The sequence below is a fragment of the Pseudopodoces humilis genome, chromosome 10 (genome assembly GCF_049639895.1).
Source record: "Pseudopodoces humilis isolate 2021_Gansu_Grassland_sample_001 chromosome 10, ASM4963989v1, whole genome shotgun sequence".
NCBI classification, from domain to species: domain Eukaryota; kingdom Metazoa; phylum Chordata; class Aves; order Passeriformes; family Paridae; genus Pseudopodoces; species Pseudopodoces humilis.
The window spans coordinates 10,119,300-10,137,162 of record NC_142209.1 but is presented as its reverse complement, the minus strand read 5'-3'; positions in this window follow the sequence as shown (position 1 = coordinate 10,137,162).

The window sequence follows — 17,863 nt, the reverse complement described above, 5'->3', positions numbered from 1 at the left end:
ACAACACGTGGGGTTTGGTGCACTGAGAAGCACTTCAAATTTTTATAAAATTCAGTTTATAGCTATTTAATTGTGAATGATGATAACTGAAAATATAGAAGGAATGTTGGTGCAGGGAGACAAATTGCAAGGGACAGCATTTTTCTGTTGCTGCTGGGGTTATTTTTAAATCTGACAATGATTCTCATTACATTACACACACTGTTTTACCAAAAACGATATTCTGAAAACAGTATAAAATTCCCAATCCAAAGACTAAGAATTTCAGAAAAATAAAATGCAAAGACAGCTGTCTAGGTTCTTGAAAATTTTCTTGGATCTCCTAAAATTATTTTTCCAGAGCTACTGTGTTCTGCATTTTCCAGACATATTTAGAGTTGTAAAAATATTTCTGAGTGTGGTGGTTTAACCCCAGAAGGCAGCTAAGCACCACACAGCCGCTCATCCCAGCCGCTCATCCTCTAGGAGGAAAATTAACTCTATCCCAGCCAAACCAAGCACACAGATACAAAAGCACATATTAAAGACCATGATTCAGATCAGAAGGACTGATGAGTCAACCACATATGCAGCAACATAATGAAGCAAATGACAGGAAAAACTGAAATGGCTGTATAAGGATTTCCGTACAGTCTGATTAGGAGAAACTTGGATTCCACTGAATATTGTGTTTCATACATGGAGTTATTTTGCCACTTGAAAATATGGACTAGCAAGCAGAACCTAGAATGATGAAATTCAGTACCTAAGAACCACAGACATCTCTGGATGTCTAGCAGCAAAACGAAAAAGTTCAGAAATCACAACTTTCTAGCACAATATTTTCAAATGTCAGACTGAAGAAAATCTGTCCGGCTACAGAACAAATCTTCAAATACATGTCTAGACTGTCTAGACTGAGAATAATACAAATACCACTGGAAAGAACATTCTTAGATAAATGAAACATTATGAAAAATACAATAAAAATTATATTGGTTGGAAAAATCGGGGGGGTAGGGATTGAAAGGGAAGGAAAGCATTAATTCACCTGTGTTAGCTTGGAGGACAAACATGATATTCTTTGTTTATTAGGTTCCATTATGAATTTTTGGTTGCTCTGTTAACCTGAGGCCAAGGCAATAAACAAGTTTTTTCCTTTCAACTTTTGAATCAATTTTTAAAGGCCAGTAGGATTGAGTTAAGTAGGAGCTACTCCTAACAGGCCTGCCTCCTTTTTACCAGCACAGAAGTTGGCCCACTGCTGGAATAATAAATTAGGTGATGACTTTATTAGCCAGAAAAAAAACCGAAAATGCTGTTGAAACAACCTCAGGATACATCTTTTATTTACTTAGGGGTGGGAGTTTTTGTTTGGGGGGTTTCTGTTTGGGTTTTGTTTGTTTTGTTTGTTTGTTTAGGGTTTTTTATTGTTGCTGTTTGTTAGTTTGATTTAAAAGATAAAAAAACAGGGATTTGATTGTGACACTCATTAGCAGTGAGTTTGGGTAGTCTTCACTCAGCAGCCACAGGAGAGAACTCACTCAGGAGCCAGTTGGGACTGAGGGCAATTTTCTGACTGCTCTCCTGAGAGTGACAGCCACAGGTCTGGTGAAATTGTGTCACTGTCCATGTCTTCTCTTCCCGACTGACGCAGACACAACATCAGCAGCAGCTCAGGGTTCTGCAGGGCCATGGATGGGCATGAAGCCTTCCCTTCTCCCTGAGACATAGCCTGGCATCTTTTACTCCCTGAACAACTGCTCCTTCCTTCCTCCAAGAATAAATGCAGAGTCAGGGGAAGCACCTTACATACTGGATTAATGATTTGGGCCACCAGCTAGCCCTGCCAGAATTTGTCATATTGAATAGAAACCTGATTTATTGATAAAAGTCCCATTACAAATGTGGAAAAGATCCCAGAGTGGGAGGGAAGGGATAAAGAAGGAGCTGAATCCTTTCAGTACACAAGACTGAAACTGAGCCTCCACTTGGTTAGCTACAAAAGAGGGAATTCCAAACTGCTTGTTTCAGGCAAAGCATTTTAATGCCTGAAACTACAAACATTTAAAACTATGTAAGATGCCTCATAGCTATTGAAAAGCCTTCTGTTATCTTCCACATCCATAAGGCCTATGACTATCCACTATTCAGCTGTACTGCAACTCTCATTTATATTCTTGTTATAACCTGTGTCATTCTTATGCCTAACTATTAGTCCGTATCAGCATAAGAATTCCAAAGTATTGTGTAATTAATTTGTTCAAGTGAGATAGTTCTCCCTGGTCATAAAAACCATTACTTTTAATGGCCATATTAATTACTTATGAGAATAAGACCAACTTCAGGCTTTGTTTGGCATTCACTTTTCTAAAAAGAATTTTTGTTAAGTGCTGAACTTCCAGGATCCTTTTGTTCCACTGTGATTTCCTACTGCCTTCAGCATCAGCTAATCTTACACACTTTCACAGACCCAGAACATAAAATGACAGTGCTCCTACAGGATGCTCTTCTGTACCGCAGTTCCCTGAGACTGCCAGGTAAGTATTACAGTTTCCCTTTTTAGAGTTCCTTTCAGAGAACTCCTACAGATTTGTAGATGTGAGATTTTTATAAAGGCTTACTGAATTTAGGAAAATACACTAATCTTCTAAAATTGGGTCATTTCACTGAAATATGCTTGTTACAGAGTTATCAAATCCATCTTCCAGGAAAATTGTCAGATCTCAATAACAGCACTTAGTCACTCCTTCACAGCATGACTCCCACCCTTAATCATCATCAGTAAAGCTGGGGCTTGCCTGTTTGATCCTGCTAGAGAAGTTATTAAACTATGTTACTTCAGCTGAGCAATATCTTGATGGGGAAATACCGCAAAATGGAATATTTTCCAAACTAAAGGTTTTAATGTAATGAAAGAAAGCTTTTAAGTTGAGAAGAATGGCTCAAAATTCAAACTAGAAAGTGCAGTCATTCTTATTTATTCCTGTGTATCATCAACATGGAAGAAATAATAAATGACATAAAATACTGATGACCTGAAAACCTAAAGGGTAAGCATCAATATTGTCCCATGCTATGGAATGCGACTTCACCAATTAATGCTCTTACCATCCACAGCCTAATTGGGCACTCTCATGAATAGTTAATGGCTGAGAATGGATAGCAGGGAAAGGCAAGTGAAGCTCTGTCACCCTGGATCTCTTATTGTCAGGCTGTGCCGGGCCAGGTGGCGGCGGCGCCCCATGCAAAGCCTGCAAGGACATGGGAGCGTGCTGCACCCTGGGGCGAGATTCTGCCCAGCTGATGAAACATGGATGGGTGGCTCAAGCTTCAATTTTCATATTGTTAGTTTTAATGAGGCAGTACCCCCTGCATGTCTTCACACAGCCCCTCCCTTTCTGCCCTCCTGGAGCACAGCATTTTGGGCTCTTGACCCTGCAACACTCATTCTAATATTTACCAATCCCTCATCCTGAGCAGATCCAGGACTCCAGCACGGTTCTCACAGAAGCAGATGGCCTACCAAAAGGCTAGTGTGAAATTCTAATGGCCTTGTTTCTTGAAAAAACACAAATGAAAGGAAGTGGAAAAAAAAAAAAAGGCCAACCCCAAAACTCAAAGACAAATGACTCGGGCTGAACACTAACATTGAACAGAAGCAGCATCTGATCCAAGTACATCTAGAGTAGGAAAGGAAGATAAAACTGGCTAAAGCATGTGCAAAGCAGTTCATAAAGGCACTGCAAAACAACTGAATAGTTTGCAATCTGAATATTGTCATGTGTCATTGTGATGCAGCAAACAATGAAATAAACCCACTGCATGAAAACAAAGTAAGAACCCAATAATCATACTGTGTAGTTAACCCCTAGTTTTAATCTAGTGATATTTGTAGTAGAAGGCATAGATACTCTCTGAAAGGGAGACCAGTATACAACATTTTTATCCTCTCTTTCCTCTGTGCAGGTATTTTGAACAGTAAACCCTAGAACCATGTTCCTTCTTGCTTCCTCCTGTCTGTCTTAGTTTCCTTTCTGCAAACCCCGCTCAGTCCTTAGAGAAATAAAAAAGTCATAAGCACCAATGCTGAGGACAGGACTCCACAGTCTGAAAAGATGAAAAGTCCTTTCTTACATCTTTAACTGAAGCCACAATTGTAAATTTATCTTCCAAAATGTTAAAGGGAAAATGTGGTGGTTATTTCTTTTCTTGCACAGGTTTTCCTACATCTGAAGACATTTTTTCCTCTCACTACATGTACAAAAGTAGAAAGACAAGGGAAAAAAGCCCAACTACTATTTTTTTTACTAGCATTTGCATTCCATTGACAATATTTACATTGGGCATGTTTAGACATGTCCTTTTTAAAGGAAGTTTCCCCAGTTTTCAGAACGACCACATTTAGATATTGCATCAGTTCAAGACTAGGTGAAAAAGATAACTAAAATCTGAAAAGACCCTTTTCCTCACTTCATTAGATATTTCTAATTGGGGTAGCTGATCTAATTGATACAAAATTATTTAACTCTTTTTTGTCTAGTTTCCTACATGCTGCTCAAGAAATTTGTAGGGGCAGTAGGTGAAAATGAATCCGTTTTGAATGCAGGAGTGTAACTTTAATAATACAGTAACATTAATTTTTAAGAATAGCTGTTGTAAATTTAAAGCTTAATACTTTATAGTTTTAATATGTTTAATAAAAATAGTTCAAATAATTACAAAGAATCTAATGGATTAATATTTGCTTCCACATATGCTTCTGGAATTGAATATTACAACAGAACTAATATTAAATTGGATTTTATCTATTATTCAAGACGATTCTTTGTCTCTGTCCTTTCTGACTAGATAACAAGAAAGCTGTGGCTGGATGCTGCTTCCTCTTACAGGGTTACAGCATAAACAAGGATCTGGTCATGGTGATTAAAGGGATTGTAAAAGTTACAAGAAACTTTGCAATCAAGCATGAAATTAATTGGTAGATCAGCCACACACTGACTCCATAGGAGAGCAGAAGTCAACCTCCAGCAGCAAAACAAAAATCTACTGCCTCTGGGAACTAAATCCTGGTAATTCCAATACCAGCCATTTCTGGAGCAAAAGCAATTGCTGCCAAGAGGGGCCAAAGAAGACCAGGACCTGCAAGCTTGGCCTCCTGTTCATATCAACACGCTGAGACGCGGATGGTGTGCCCTAAGCAGGGTCAGGGGAAGGAAACATGATTCCTCCCATTCACAGACAGACAATGCAGAACCAGTTGGAGAAACGGTCCACTGCTGCTCCTAGTGAGTGCAGCAGAAGCAGCTGCTTTTAGTAGCCAAACTAAATGCAGACTGGCACTGTGCCACAGACATCTCCTAAATTACTTTCTTAGGCAGGCACAGAAAAGAAATCCAGTCAGATGGTCTCCAAAGGCACTGCCTTAACCACAACTCCCTTTCCATTGCCACCTCCTGCTGCCTCTTTCCCTCCATGGTTCTGCTGTCAGAGGTGATTCACACAAGAGCAAGGCAAAATGTACTTTGTTAAAAGACCATGCTGTGAAGCTCCCTGTTTTCCTTACTTTTGGATCACTGGAGTGTTCAAAATTCTGCTTTTATCAGATTCAATCATCTTGTGTTAAACTCAGCAGAATTCCTCTAAACTACAGAATGACATTTCCTATCAGTTTCTTTGTTTCACTAAATAATATAGATATTGTATTATATTAATTATTAATTAATTAATAATTAATTATTATTAATTAATGTAGATATTGTATGATATATAACCTGAAATTGGAGATTATTGAGCCAATTAGAAAAAATACCACACTTGGCAATCTCTTGGATATAAAGAGGGACTGGTTCGGCTATCCTGCTTTAGTGGGGTTAAATATACATCAATATACATACAGAAGATACTCACAGTTCTAACAATAACAGATCTTGGTGATAAGCACTGCAATTTGACAATATAACACCACTGTAATTTTTTGAACTATGGATGAAAAATTTCAAAGAACATATTTGCACTCTATTATGAAGTAATGAACACATAGAATCATTTCACATCTCACAGCTAGAATAGTGCCTGTCAGAAGATGCACTTTGATTTTCAAGTGCAAAATCCACATTTTTCCTTGTGTGCCTTTTAGGCATACCAAGCCATAGACCAGAGTCCACTGGGAGCTATGTTGTTCTAAGAGAATCATGCAAAAAGAAAATATTTGTGTCTTGGAGGATGTAGGGGTAAGAATGGGGTTTGGATTTCCTTCTCACCATTACAGGTCTGATCACTTCAAGTACAATAAACCAGAGTTATATCCTTGTGTTTTCCCTGCCCTCTCTTGATAGGGTGTATTTGCTTGAAACAGGGATGGAAATGCAAACATTTCTGATTTTTCTGATGCTTACATAGACCCTGAAGTGGCTAACAGCTGGAATTTGAGGTTCTTTTTTATCTGACTAAATGACAGTAAAGAGAAATCAATAGCTGTGGGGCCGGACTAGACGCTATGACTCTGCTCTGTTCAGAAGATCCCTGTAGGCTGGCTAGCTCCATATAGTCACTGCAGTGTAGAGGGTACCAGCCTATTTCATGAGCCTTAGCTCCTCTTGGCACCACTGCTACAGCATCCTCTTGGAGCCTTTTGGCAATCAGAGAATGTGAATAGCTGATCTGGACAGGGATACTGAAACAGCTTTCCTTGCACCTTCCCTCCTCCTCAGTACTTGAAGCATAGAAAGTGCCTTGTATTCATATTAAGCTTTATGTTAATTAAAATTTAAACAGCTAGACAAATGCAATATTTCAATTCCACATTTAAAAAGAAAAACGTGATTGTCATGAATAGACAAATAGCAACTAAATACTTTACTTCCTAGGGGAAAATTAACTTGAATACATTGTAGTCAACCAGAATTTCTGTTTCTCTGCACTTTAATGTGTTGGTCATAAAACCTCTACAAGAGAGGATACAGGTGCTATAGATGATTGCCTGTATACACAGGAATAGGCAGGAGCCTGAACATTATATTTATTGGTTTGGCTGTTTATCCTTTAGGCAAAGATTGTACACGTTAACCTAGCAACTTCCTAGGTTTATTTTAAAAGGAAAAATAAAACACAAGCCTAGAAATGCTAAAATTTAAATGATTCCAGGTGTGGCATTCAGTGATCGGTCAGTTAGGGCCTTGTTAAACCTTTTGTAAGAGATTTAATTTACTCTGTTTCTCTGAGGCATTGGTGCCAGAGCTATCTGCAGGAGGAGTGCAGCTCTAGAATGGATGAGACCTGCACAACTGGAAGCTAAGAAAGTGACTTCACATGGCACTGGTACAACACATGTTCAGCCTGCTTCATCTCTTTTGATGTGCTGTTATCAGGAGCTGGCTCTGCGAGGGAGGGCAAACCAGGGGACTGCAGTCAACAAAGGCACCAGCAAGGGACACAGGCCTAGGTCCTGTTGAGGGGGGAGCACAGCAAAGCCTTGGAGGACAGGGGCATGCACATGAAGAGAGCACAAATGGGTATGTTAGAGAAGAGCTAAAAAGAACATCAAGCAAATCAGGACAAGCCATACCTCTTTCCTTTCCCTGAGCCTCCTTGGCAGTGCTCAGCTCAGTGGCAATGATGGCTCAGCAACAGTGACCACATGGTAGGGGGCTGGGGTGTAAAAGTAGAGCAAGAAACTAGGGTAGCCTGTTCATATTAGGGGAGTGGAATCAGTGGAAATCTGGTCTTGGTCTGGGCTCTTGAGTTATTTGCAGTAGAAAGAAAGGTAGGTGCTTTCCAGATGCACACAGGGAAAGAAAACACAGGAATTAAGGGAAAAATTTGGATCAACATATTTGAAAGGAGTGGGAATTGAAGTACATATTGATAGACCTTTTAATGAGTTTTCATTAATTTATTTTATGCAGGCTTGGACTAGACATTTAGAGGTCGTTTAACACCACTAAATTATACTGTATACAACTAACCTCATACTGTCTATGTGGGGAGTAGGTTGGTAAATGGTCATAGTTCCAGTCTTCTGTCTGTGTTGTTTGCTCAGAGACAGCTTCTAATTGGTTGTGTTAGCATCAATTGTATAACCACCATGACATAAGAAAAACTGCACCTGATGTAGGAGAAAGAGAGTGGGACATGGAAAAGATCACAGGGAAAAAGATCACATGAAAGAGCAAGCATTTTAAAGAAGGCAAAATCACGGGGTCCACAAGAGTATGAATGATAGTGACATTTTATTTTCTTTGTATAAATGACTTTTAGACTAAGGCACTTGTATAGGGTTCCCCAGAGCTGTATTAATTTTCCAGTTCTGCCACCAGCTTCCAAAGTACTTTTGCAAACCACATACTCTTCTAGAATATATAAAATATATGTTACTGGTTTCTAGAAATAAAAATGAGATCACCAGAGTCCTCTCCTCACAAATCCAAGCTCCTTGACTTTTCTGGAAGTAAAGCTCTTTTTGAGATTTCAGTATTCTGAAGATTGCTGAGCACAGCCTAAAATCCACCCCGTCTTCTCTTCTGTTGCCTGGGCCATCTCTTTCCACCCAACTCACAGCACCATGAGGACAGCGCTATACACCAGTTCGCTACTTTCTCTGTGGTGGGCAGAACCTCCTCACAGATATCCTCTAAAACAAAAAGGTTGGAAACAAGTTTCATTTCCTTAGGTGTGGCTAAGCCATGTAGCATAAACAGACCTCATTTTTGCCTCCTTTTCATTTATCCCTAAGAAAAATACTGCCAGGTTATATTTAGCATTCTGGACCAGTCACGAGAAGAGGCACTGGGCAGGGCTTGTGGTTTCTTCAAGCAATCTGCTGATCATACCACCTTGGATAATTCATTAATTCCCTGTGTGGTGAACTATTTGGGTTTGCTTCTCTTTAGAGGTCAGTAGAACTCCTTTTCTCTGTTTCCCAAGAGAAAAAAACCTTACCTAGCATGACACCTAGACTCAGCTGGGACAAAGTGTGCCTGGCAGGTCATTTGTTCCCACCTCCCAGGCCAGTACTCCTGCACAGCCAGTTCTTCAGACAGAGAAGATCGAAAGTTTGGCACAAGCTCTTTCCCTTTTTAACTTCTCTCCAGCACACCTAGATAACCAAATAGGAAACAAATATGTGGTCTGTCCCCAGACAGTACATCAGGACTGTTGCCCATGGGCAAGGGAGCTGCAGGAGAAGCACAATGATACCAGGTGACCCTTCCAGGGTGAGGTGGCTCAAAGGGCACCCACAGCAGCACTTACTAGCCAAATTTGTTCAGGAACCCTTAATGTCATTATTAAAATGTAGAGCTAATGCCAAAAAAATGGCTTGGGGTTGCACTGAGGTTCCTCAGGCTCTCAACCCTCTATCAGGGGATTACACACTGTTTATATCAGCATATTTCTCCCAGCAGATGGGCCATCATTGCTGTAGTGTAAGGGATTCACCTGCAAAACCAAAACAAAGCCTGTTAAGGGATTAGAGAACTTCAAGAACAGAGAAAAGAGCAGCTGTTTCCCTTTGTAGGTCAAAATGAGAAACATATTTTTACTTCCAGGAAATGAGTTTAATTTCTAAATACCAAAGAACAGTATGAATCTTTTTCTGACCAAATGCATATCTTTCTGATGTGGTAGGCATGTCAATTGTTACAGGTAGTCTCAGTAATCGGTATAAGGCCATCTTAATTTTCTTTCTTGGAGCAAGAAGAGCTTAATTATCTGTAGTTGAGATGGAATTTCTTGAAATGGAGATCAATAACTACTAAACAAACAGGCCAAAAAAAAAAAAAGAATCTAGGGGAATGGGTTGAAATAGTGAGATACATCATGAAATGTGATTAATGACACCAAGGGAAATATAAAATAACACGTTTCCCTGGAAATGGACTGTAAGTGCACAATGTCTGCACAATATTGTGCATCTGCAGTTCTCTGTCCTGCCACCTAATATCCAAATTTTCTGCCAGTATAAACACAGCTGCTAAATGTCTTCTACAACTGCAAAAATAATGAATCTCCACTTTTTTTCCCAGCTATTGAAGTATATTTTTACAGAGACAAATGCTATGTTTACCCTAGTTCTACAGAAGAAAATGCCAATGCCCAACATATATGTCTTATTAACCCATGTTGAGAGTCAAATATCATAGATCAAAGAAATGGAATGGCTGTTTTCTAGTATCCTTAGAGGAGCTGAGATTTAATGCTTTTGGCTTGAACAGTTTCTGATCTGGTTTCCACATAGACATATGCCTACCCATCAGTATAAAATCACCATTTTACTTGGTTTTCACCATCACTGCAACAGAATCTGGCAGGATTGTGAAGGAAGGATAAGAAATCTTTTTGTAAACTCTGCTTTCCACATTGTGGATTGGCCTGCAGACTCTGCTGGGGAAGAACTGTGCTCAGCTTCTCCCAGCCTGGAGACATAGGTCTGCAGCAGCCGGGGGCGTGAGAGACTCCAAGTAACAATTTTCATTTTATAATACTAGCCTGGACTGTAAGAAGTAATTTAAGATAATTTACTAGGTTGCATTTACTGAAACAACTTCTTTTCAGAAAATATAACTAAGGAAAACCCAAGAAAAATGGAAAATGATAGTCAGGATTTTCAAACACTGTACTCTGCTTGGACTTTGCATAGATGAAGAGAGCATAAATGGGAAAAAAAGAATGAGAGAAAAAAGAGAGAAATAAGGCTCCATAAACCTAGGAAGGGTAGCAATCCGTTTATACACTTCCTGGAATGCTTAGAACATTTAGTCTTACTGGCCACAAGAAACCACTTTTGTTGTGCAAAAGGTTTCACATATGAACTGAAGCCAAAAGTTTTTCATGGTACTGTGGGAAGAAAAAAACATTACTGTACAGTTTGGTGAACTACAGACAGAAATTGGTCTGTAGGTCTGCCTGGTAAAACTTTCTAAATTTATGAAAACATTGTCACTCCCCACAGCCTCCTTCATAGGCTTGAAATTTACCTCTTCTGTTACAAGAACAGGAAACTGGTTCCTAACCAAGATGAGGCAAGTAAGCAAAGTACTACTGCTAATCTTGATTAGTTAAAAACTATGAACACACTTGTTTTCTGGCAGTTTGTCTCTCCTAACCTATACTCCACTTTTGTCTTATTCATCTGTTACAACCATTAGCTGGCATTCTGTGGGGCAAGGAATATGCTTTTCTCTAGGCATGTGCATGAACTAGCTTCAGTCCACTTTCCCCCTGGCTGCAATAGAAATGCCAAGGACATTAACCAAAGCATAAATGTGAAAGCTATGATTTTTTATCCTGCAAGAAAGTAAGATAGATCATAAATAGAAAAAATTACATAAGCAATCATTAAAGACAAATTAGGGAGATTCAGTTGGTAAAACCATCATGATAAGGAGTAGGATACAACTTTAGTCCTTTATTGGAAGTTCCAGTTGTCTTTCTCTATTTAAATTATTTCTTCTAGATATTTAATTGCAGATGTTCCCAATCTATTACCCTGCTAGGCAGAACACAGTTTTTTGGATATCACTTTGCCAAGGATCCCCCGTGATCTGGAGTTGTGCTTGACAGAGTTCAAAGCTATGACGTGGATGGGACTGTTATGTTGGGGAGAGGAGAGGTCTGAGACCTCTATAAATAATCTTTACAGCAGGTAAGTATTTCTGCACCCTTGCATCTGGATCTTGGAGTACTCTCTTTGACCATTAGAAGAAAACAAACTGAAGTGGAAATCCAGACTTTCTTGCTGCCAGACTGCAACGCACAGTTGGATCTACAAACCCAGCTCTCCAAGCTAGTTAGGTATGAGTTTGAACTCCAACACTCCTTTGTATTTCTGTTTAATGGCTTCACATTTTAAGTAAAGGCTAGAGATGAAACAAAGAGTTGCTCCAATTGAGAGGCTGTGTTTCCATGCTGTTCCCATCCTCTGGGCTGGCCCCGAGGAGCAGAGCTCACCAAGCACATAGCGCTGCTCTTCCCAAGCAGCATGGCTTGGGATGCTGCCGCAAGGGGGTGGGATAAGGTCACAGTGCTAGGTACAGCAGTCGGTTGTGCTGCAGTAAAAACTTTAAAGTCTGTGGATTTATTCTATCCCACAGTTATTCTGGCATAAATTGTAACAGGAATTTGACTACAGCACCAATATGGGAAGAGGTGGGCACAAAATACAATGAGAACAGATGTGCTGAAGACAGTGTCTGATATTGTGCCCCAAAAGGAAGCAAGAGAGTACAGGGGATAAACTGCAGAGCTGAGAGTTCTCCTTGGACATTCCGCCTGGAAAAGCAACAATTGAGAAGGGGTCAAGTACCAATAAAGAAATGTAATTGTGCTCTCATGTGTTTTACACAAGAGGCATCTATATCACATCGTGAAAGAAGTGGGGAGGACTGTCAGCCTCATTTATGATATATTTTCCTTATTCACTCTGCTTTTAAAAAGTTCCCCACATTTATGAATCTGCTAAAACACATGGCATTTCACAAGAATAGACAAATATGACTGCAAACTCTCAAGGTATCAAAGAATGCTTGGATAAGGATGCTAGTCACTGGGAAGGTACCACTTACCATGAAAAGCCTTTGGATAGTGCAGAGGAAAAATGTGCCAAATGCAATGGAAAAAATTAAGTGGCCTGATCATTACAAGAGATCAGTGTGTGCAATTCCCAGCCACTTCAATGTGAGTCACTCATAAGTACTGTCCTGTGATGGCTGGACCTGAGTGATTCTAAGGAACCGTGAACAGAAAACCAAACCCTGGGTCTAACTCTATATCCCCTGTAAGGCCACAGGAGAAAAACAAAATAAAATAAAATAGGAGAAGCAATTTTCAACAAAACTGTCCTCTTCCTGCTTTAACAACATCATTCATGCTGCTAACAAAACAAATCCAAGTGATCACCACAAACACACACCTCTCAGGAAGTCTGCCCTTGCTACTGGCTTTAAACATTTGCTGGGTTTTTACAGTGCTGAAATTATTCCTGCATCAAATCCTGGAATTACGGTGAGGCACCACCCTGTCTGTGGTTACAGGCTGCACAGACAAAGCCTTGGAGAGAATGCTGGGTGAAGCATGCTCTGGTGAAGCGAGGGTAGAAGGGGACTCCAGCTGTCCTGTGCCTCCCCACCGCTTGCCTGGGGTTTGTCCTCCTGTCTGGGAGTGCCCCCCAAATGCCAGGGCAGCCAGGATGTGCCAGGGATGTGCGTGCAGCTCCTTCCCCTCCAGTCATCCTCACTGCATCCTGTCATCTTTCCCATGTAACCACACAACATTTGAAAGAACAAAACTGTGGGTAGGATACCTTTCATAATAATAAATAGGAATAGCAGTGCTTTTGTGAATTTAGGTCAACGTATCACCCTTAGAGTGTATTATAAATTCATCAGAATCACAGCCTGAAGAAAATTTTATTCCCTGGCACCAGCTGCTTTTAGCCATGCCACAGATCTTTAGCAGAATTTAAACTCCAGATTAAGTATTGATTGAGATTAAATAAATTATAATATGTTATAATGAGAAAGCTGGACTCTGACTGGTATAGATGGTTTCCCTTTTTACCTCCTTTCTCACCTCAAATATTAACAAATTTATTCACTGCATTTTAACTGCACTGAACAACTGATTCAGAAATGTATAATACTGAAGTACTAATTTAAGCAGCGCCTTCACATACTTGACACAAAAATGAATAGAAATTTTAAACTAGTACAGAACAAACATCAACTTGAAGAATTATGTGAATAGGAATAAATTCCTAAAGAATTAGCTACGGGGGGAAAGTAAATGCAAAACTACAGGTTATATTAACATTTGATTATATTTCAGATGCTTTGTTCCTTTTTTAAGGTTTGAAAATATCTCTGTAGTGATGGCTACCAACAAGCTGCAACACAATGATCCACACTTTTGTCGCAGTTTTTTTTTGTTCAGCAGCATCAGCTGTTTGTATACCCAGCGCATTATTTCTGGATGACTAACAGATGAGCCTATCATTTTAAACTATATTTAATAGGGAATGAAAAACTTGCATGAGCAGGTATTCAAAATGTAACTGTGATGTAAATGTGATACAGTTACCATAGCCAACTGAGAAACACAACAAGACCAAATTTTACTGAAAAGAAAACAACAACTGTCTTCTGTACTGCTAAAAGAGGACAAGAGGACACATAAGGACATATAGTTTTGTGTTTGACCTATTTTGGTTGATTTAATTTTCAGATTTTGTAAGCCAAGCTCCAGTGAGTTCCTGAAGAAAAAATTCTAACTGGCATTTTGCTGTGAGTCAAACCTCACTAAAAAAGTGCTTTGTGAATCAAGATAACATTAGAAGCTGTCTAGCTGCACGTACCAAAGTACCAGTTTGGACAAAAAAAACCAAAGCTGTAATGGATTTCTAATAGTGATAATACTTTGCACTTCTGAACTACATTTCAATTTGAGATCTCTAAGTGTGACAATTATGTCTATCACTTGGAAACTTCAGTAGAAAACAACTGTTATAATTTTACTGATGAAGAAGCTGAGGTATAGAGAGGTTGAATGACCTTCATAAGATCCTACAGCAAACAGGATGCCAGTGCATCATCAGAAATACCAGGCAGCATTTTGGAACTCCAGCAAGGGCACAAACTCCTATTTCCATACAGCCTATCTGCGATACGTCTGACTAATATTTCACCAGCTTTGTGACCAATAGAATTCATCTCTTCATTTAGAGGCATCTTTTTTTCCTGTGTTGTTCTTACCAAGCTGATGACAGGAACAGTAATTCTTTTAACGAAAGTACAGACAGTTTGGTGTATGACAACAATCCAGATAAAGTCCACTTTTAGATGAAATGAGTGCCTGAAATTGCACACAGAACCACATTGCATATAGAGTGATAAAACTGAGTCTAGTTAACACAGTTAGCAATCATCCATCTTAAGAGACAACCCTAGAACTTTACCAGCAATACTGTTCTCAGAATATGCACATAGCAGGATCATGATAATATTTTCTCTCCCAAGTTTTTCACTGTGAATAGAGATAGCAAGCTTTGAGTCTGACTGTTCTTTTCTAGTTACCACTGAACAGCTGTGTTGTTGCTTTCTTTCCATTCTCTACTAAGGATGATGTAGTTGCTTTTTTTTCCCTGAAAAATATAAGTAATGGAGGATTTCTCCAAATGTCTCTTTTTTTAGTTAGACCTTACACTGCAGTTAGAATAACCCAGCCTTTCTTTGAGGCACTAATAAAAGCAAGAGACTGTGGAATTAGATTTTGCAGCACTGTACATTTTCACCTGCCTATACTTAGTTAGCTACCACTGAAATCTTGGTATTTAACCCTGGACATCTGAGCTTCTGTCTGGCCAAGCAGGGTTAGCAGTGGCACTAGCCTGTGTAAGTGCATTGCTGCAAGGGTATATCCAAAGGCCTTCAGGGATTAGCACAGAAATGCCATGAAGCTGAACACTCTGCCTAAGCCCCATCTGTGACCAGGGCTGTATATCCACTCTCTGGAGGTGGCAGCCCTGTGTGAAATTGAGGAGTGGTGAAAGGGAGGTGAGGGACAGAGTTCAAGGATCAGGCAGTAGCAGCACAGAATGACACAGTTATACCTGTTACACAGTAAGATGAGGGCGCATGTTGCTGAATCAGTAGGCTTTCTTTAACATGAATCCCAATCACTGCTGTAGCATGGTTATCTGGGAATTTGTGAGGGACTTCCTCATGGTCTGGATGTAATCAGTTATTTTAGCGGAATGAAAGAGGCTCAAATTTGGTAATCCCTGGTAAAAAAACCCTATGCTTCTTATGCTACTGTATGTAGATACATTCTCTAAAGTCAGAGAACGAGGTCACCTGTGTGTGTCTCCCATATATCCGTCAGTTTATAGATGGAAACACCCAGGAAGAAACGACAAAAGGTGGGGCAAATAGCAGTCACAGTACTAACCCACTTGGCTCATGGCTGGGTAGGGTAAAGATGGCTAAGTCTATCACAGATGTAGTGCATAAAAATATTTTCATGATTTCTAAAATTGGTGTTTTGCCACTTAAGAAAACTCTAGTTTTTGAAAGAAAATTCCACAGTGTAACATCTCACTCTCTTTCTTCTCCTATTCTATAGAGGTACAGCATCTTTCCAAATCTTTGGATAAATAATTGATATAATGCATGAAGCCAGTCCGTGAAGGGTCACTGTATTATACAGATCTGGTGCATTACAGGTTATCTTTTTTTCCATCCCTTTATGATTCTGATCTGATAGTTTTATATTTGCATGCTGTTGTTTTGTCTTTGCTTGAAAAACAATTGAATTTTAGATTCATAAAATTACAGAGACTATACAAAGACCCATGTGATGATGGCTATCTACATCTGAAAATTCTTTAGCCTGAAAGCCTGGTGAGATTCTGAAGGGAAGTGTTAAAGCAACCTGACAGAAATCCCCTGCAGTGCTTAAGAAAAAAACTCAGCTCTCCCTCCTCCCAGCTAAACCCTGAAACAAGGTCAATGCACTAAAAGGCTCTGGAAGTAATTTTTTTATAAATAAATACCCTGTGGAATTAGTGCAGCAAGTGCCACAGTCATGTCTCTGAAATAAAGGTAGATATAAGTATGTAAGCATTTCCTTTACGTGCTAGGGATGGTGTACATCAGTCAAGGTAAGATTAAATGCATCTCTGACTACATGCTACAGAAGAAGCGATACTTTTTTCTCAGTGAGAGAACTTTGATCATAACCGTGAATCAGCAAGTTGTTTAAGTCCATGCCTAGTGTTGTGTCTGTGAATGATCTTTGATATGTTGGAGTCACAGACCCCTGAAAGGACCCTTGTGGCCCTAACAAGTAAAATGCAGGAGTAAATGCAGAAGTCTTCCAAATATGAACTAGGTCAAGTTTCCAAAGCTTTGGTGGCTACTCTGCTGACCAGATTCTGACACCCTGATAGTCACCTCTGATTGAGTCCTGCCTATCATGGCAAGTACCTTTTTTACCCATCTGAACTGTTCAGATACTGCATTACAGCACAGAAGTAATTAGTTTTTCTTTAAAAGGGATCAAAAGTTCCAATCTCCTATGGCTGCAATCAATGGCAACCATTTCCCTCATCAACAGGGCATGAATTATACAAATATTCACTGTAAATCTAAGTAAGGCAACTGAGGAAGGTGAAAAAATTACACTGTTTACAAGGACATAATAATTCTGGAATTTATATATTATTTGGTGACATCGATGGGACACTTTGCCCTAGCTTGGATCAGTTTTTTTAAAATTATTTCAACCCTTCCTCCTTCCACTTTAATTTTATCCAGAGAGCTTCTCTTTCATTTGCTGAAGAGAGAAGAATATGGAAGAAGGGGGATCATTAAATCACAAATCCACTTATCTTGACTGCATCTGTGATGTTGTTGCCTAAGCAGTAGTAATCTCCTACATTCAGGAAACCTGTGCAGGTTTCTCGCAGGAAAAACACAACAACCGAGCCAGTGTGAACACAGCAGTCAAGGAGTGGAAGAAATTAAAACCCAAGCTAAATAAAAGTCCAAAGCAGAACTCTTTCATTTCTTCTTCATCAGGATATCAAGTAGCAGACATTTAAATTAAGAATCTATTTATGCCTTCCTCTTTTGGAGGAAATTTCCTAAGGTTTAAAATGCAGATCAAAAGGCTTACAATTCTATATTAGCAGAGCCTGATTTTCAGTTGTGCTTATCACTGCCTGCAATGCAGCTGGCTTGCTTGCTTTCTTTGAAAGTTTGAGGTCTTTACACAGAAATTATGTTTTCAAAATACAGTTGAGAATCCTGATGTTATAATAGTTTTCAGAACTACTACGTACAATACTAAGTGTGTACATGAGTCCACTGACTGACTCCACTACACATGC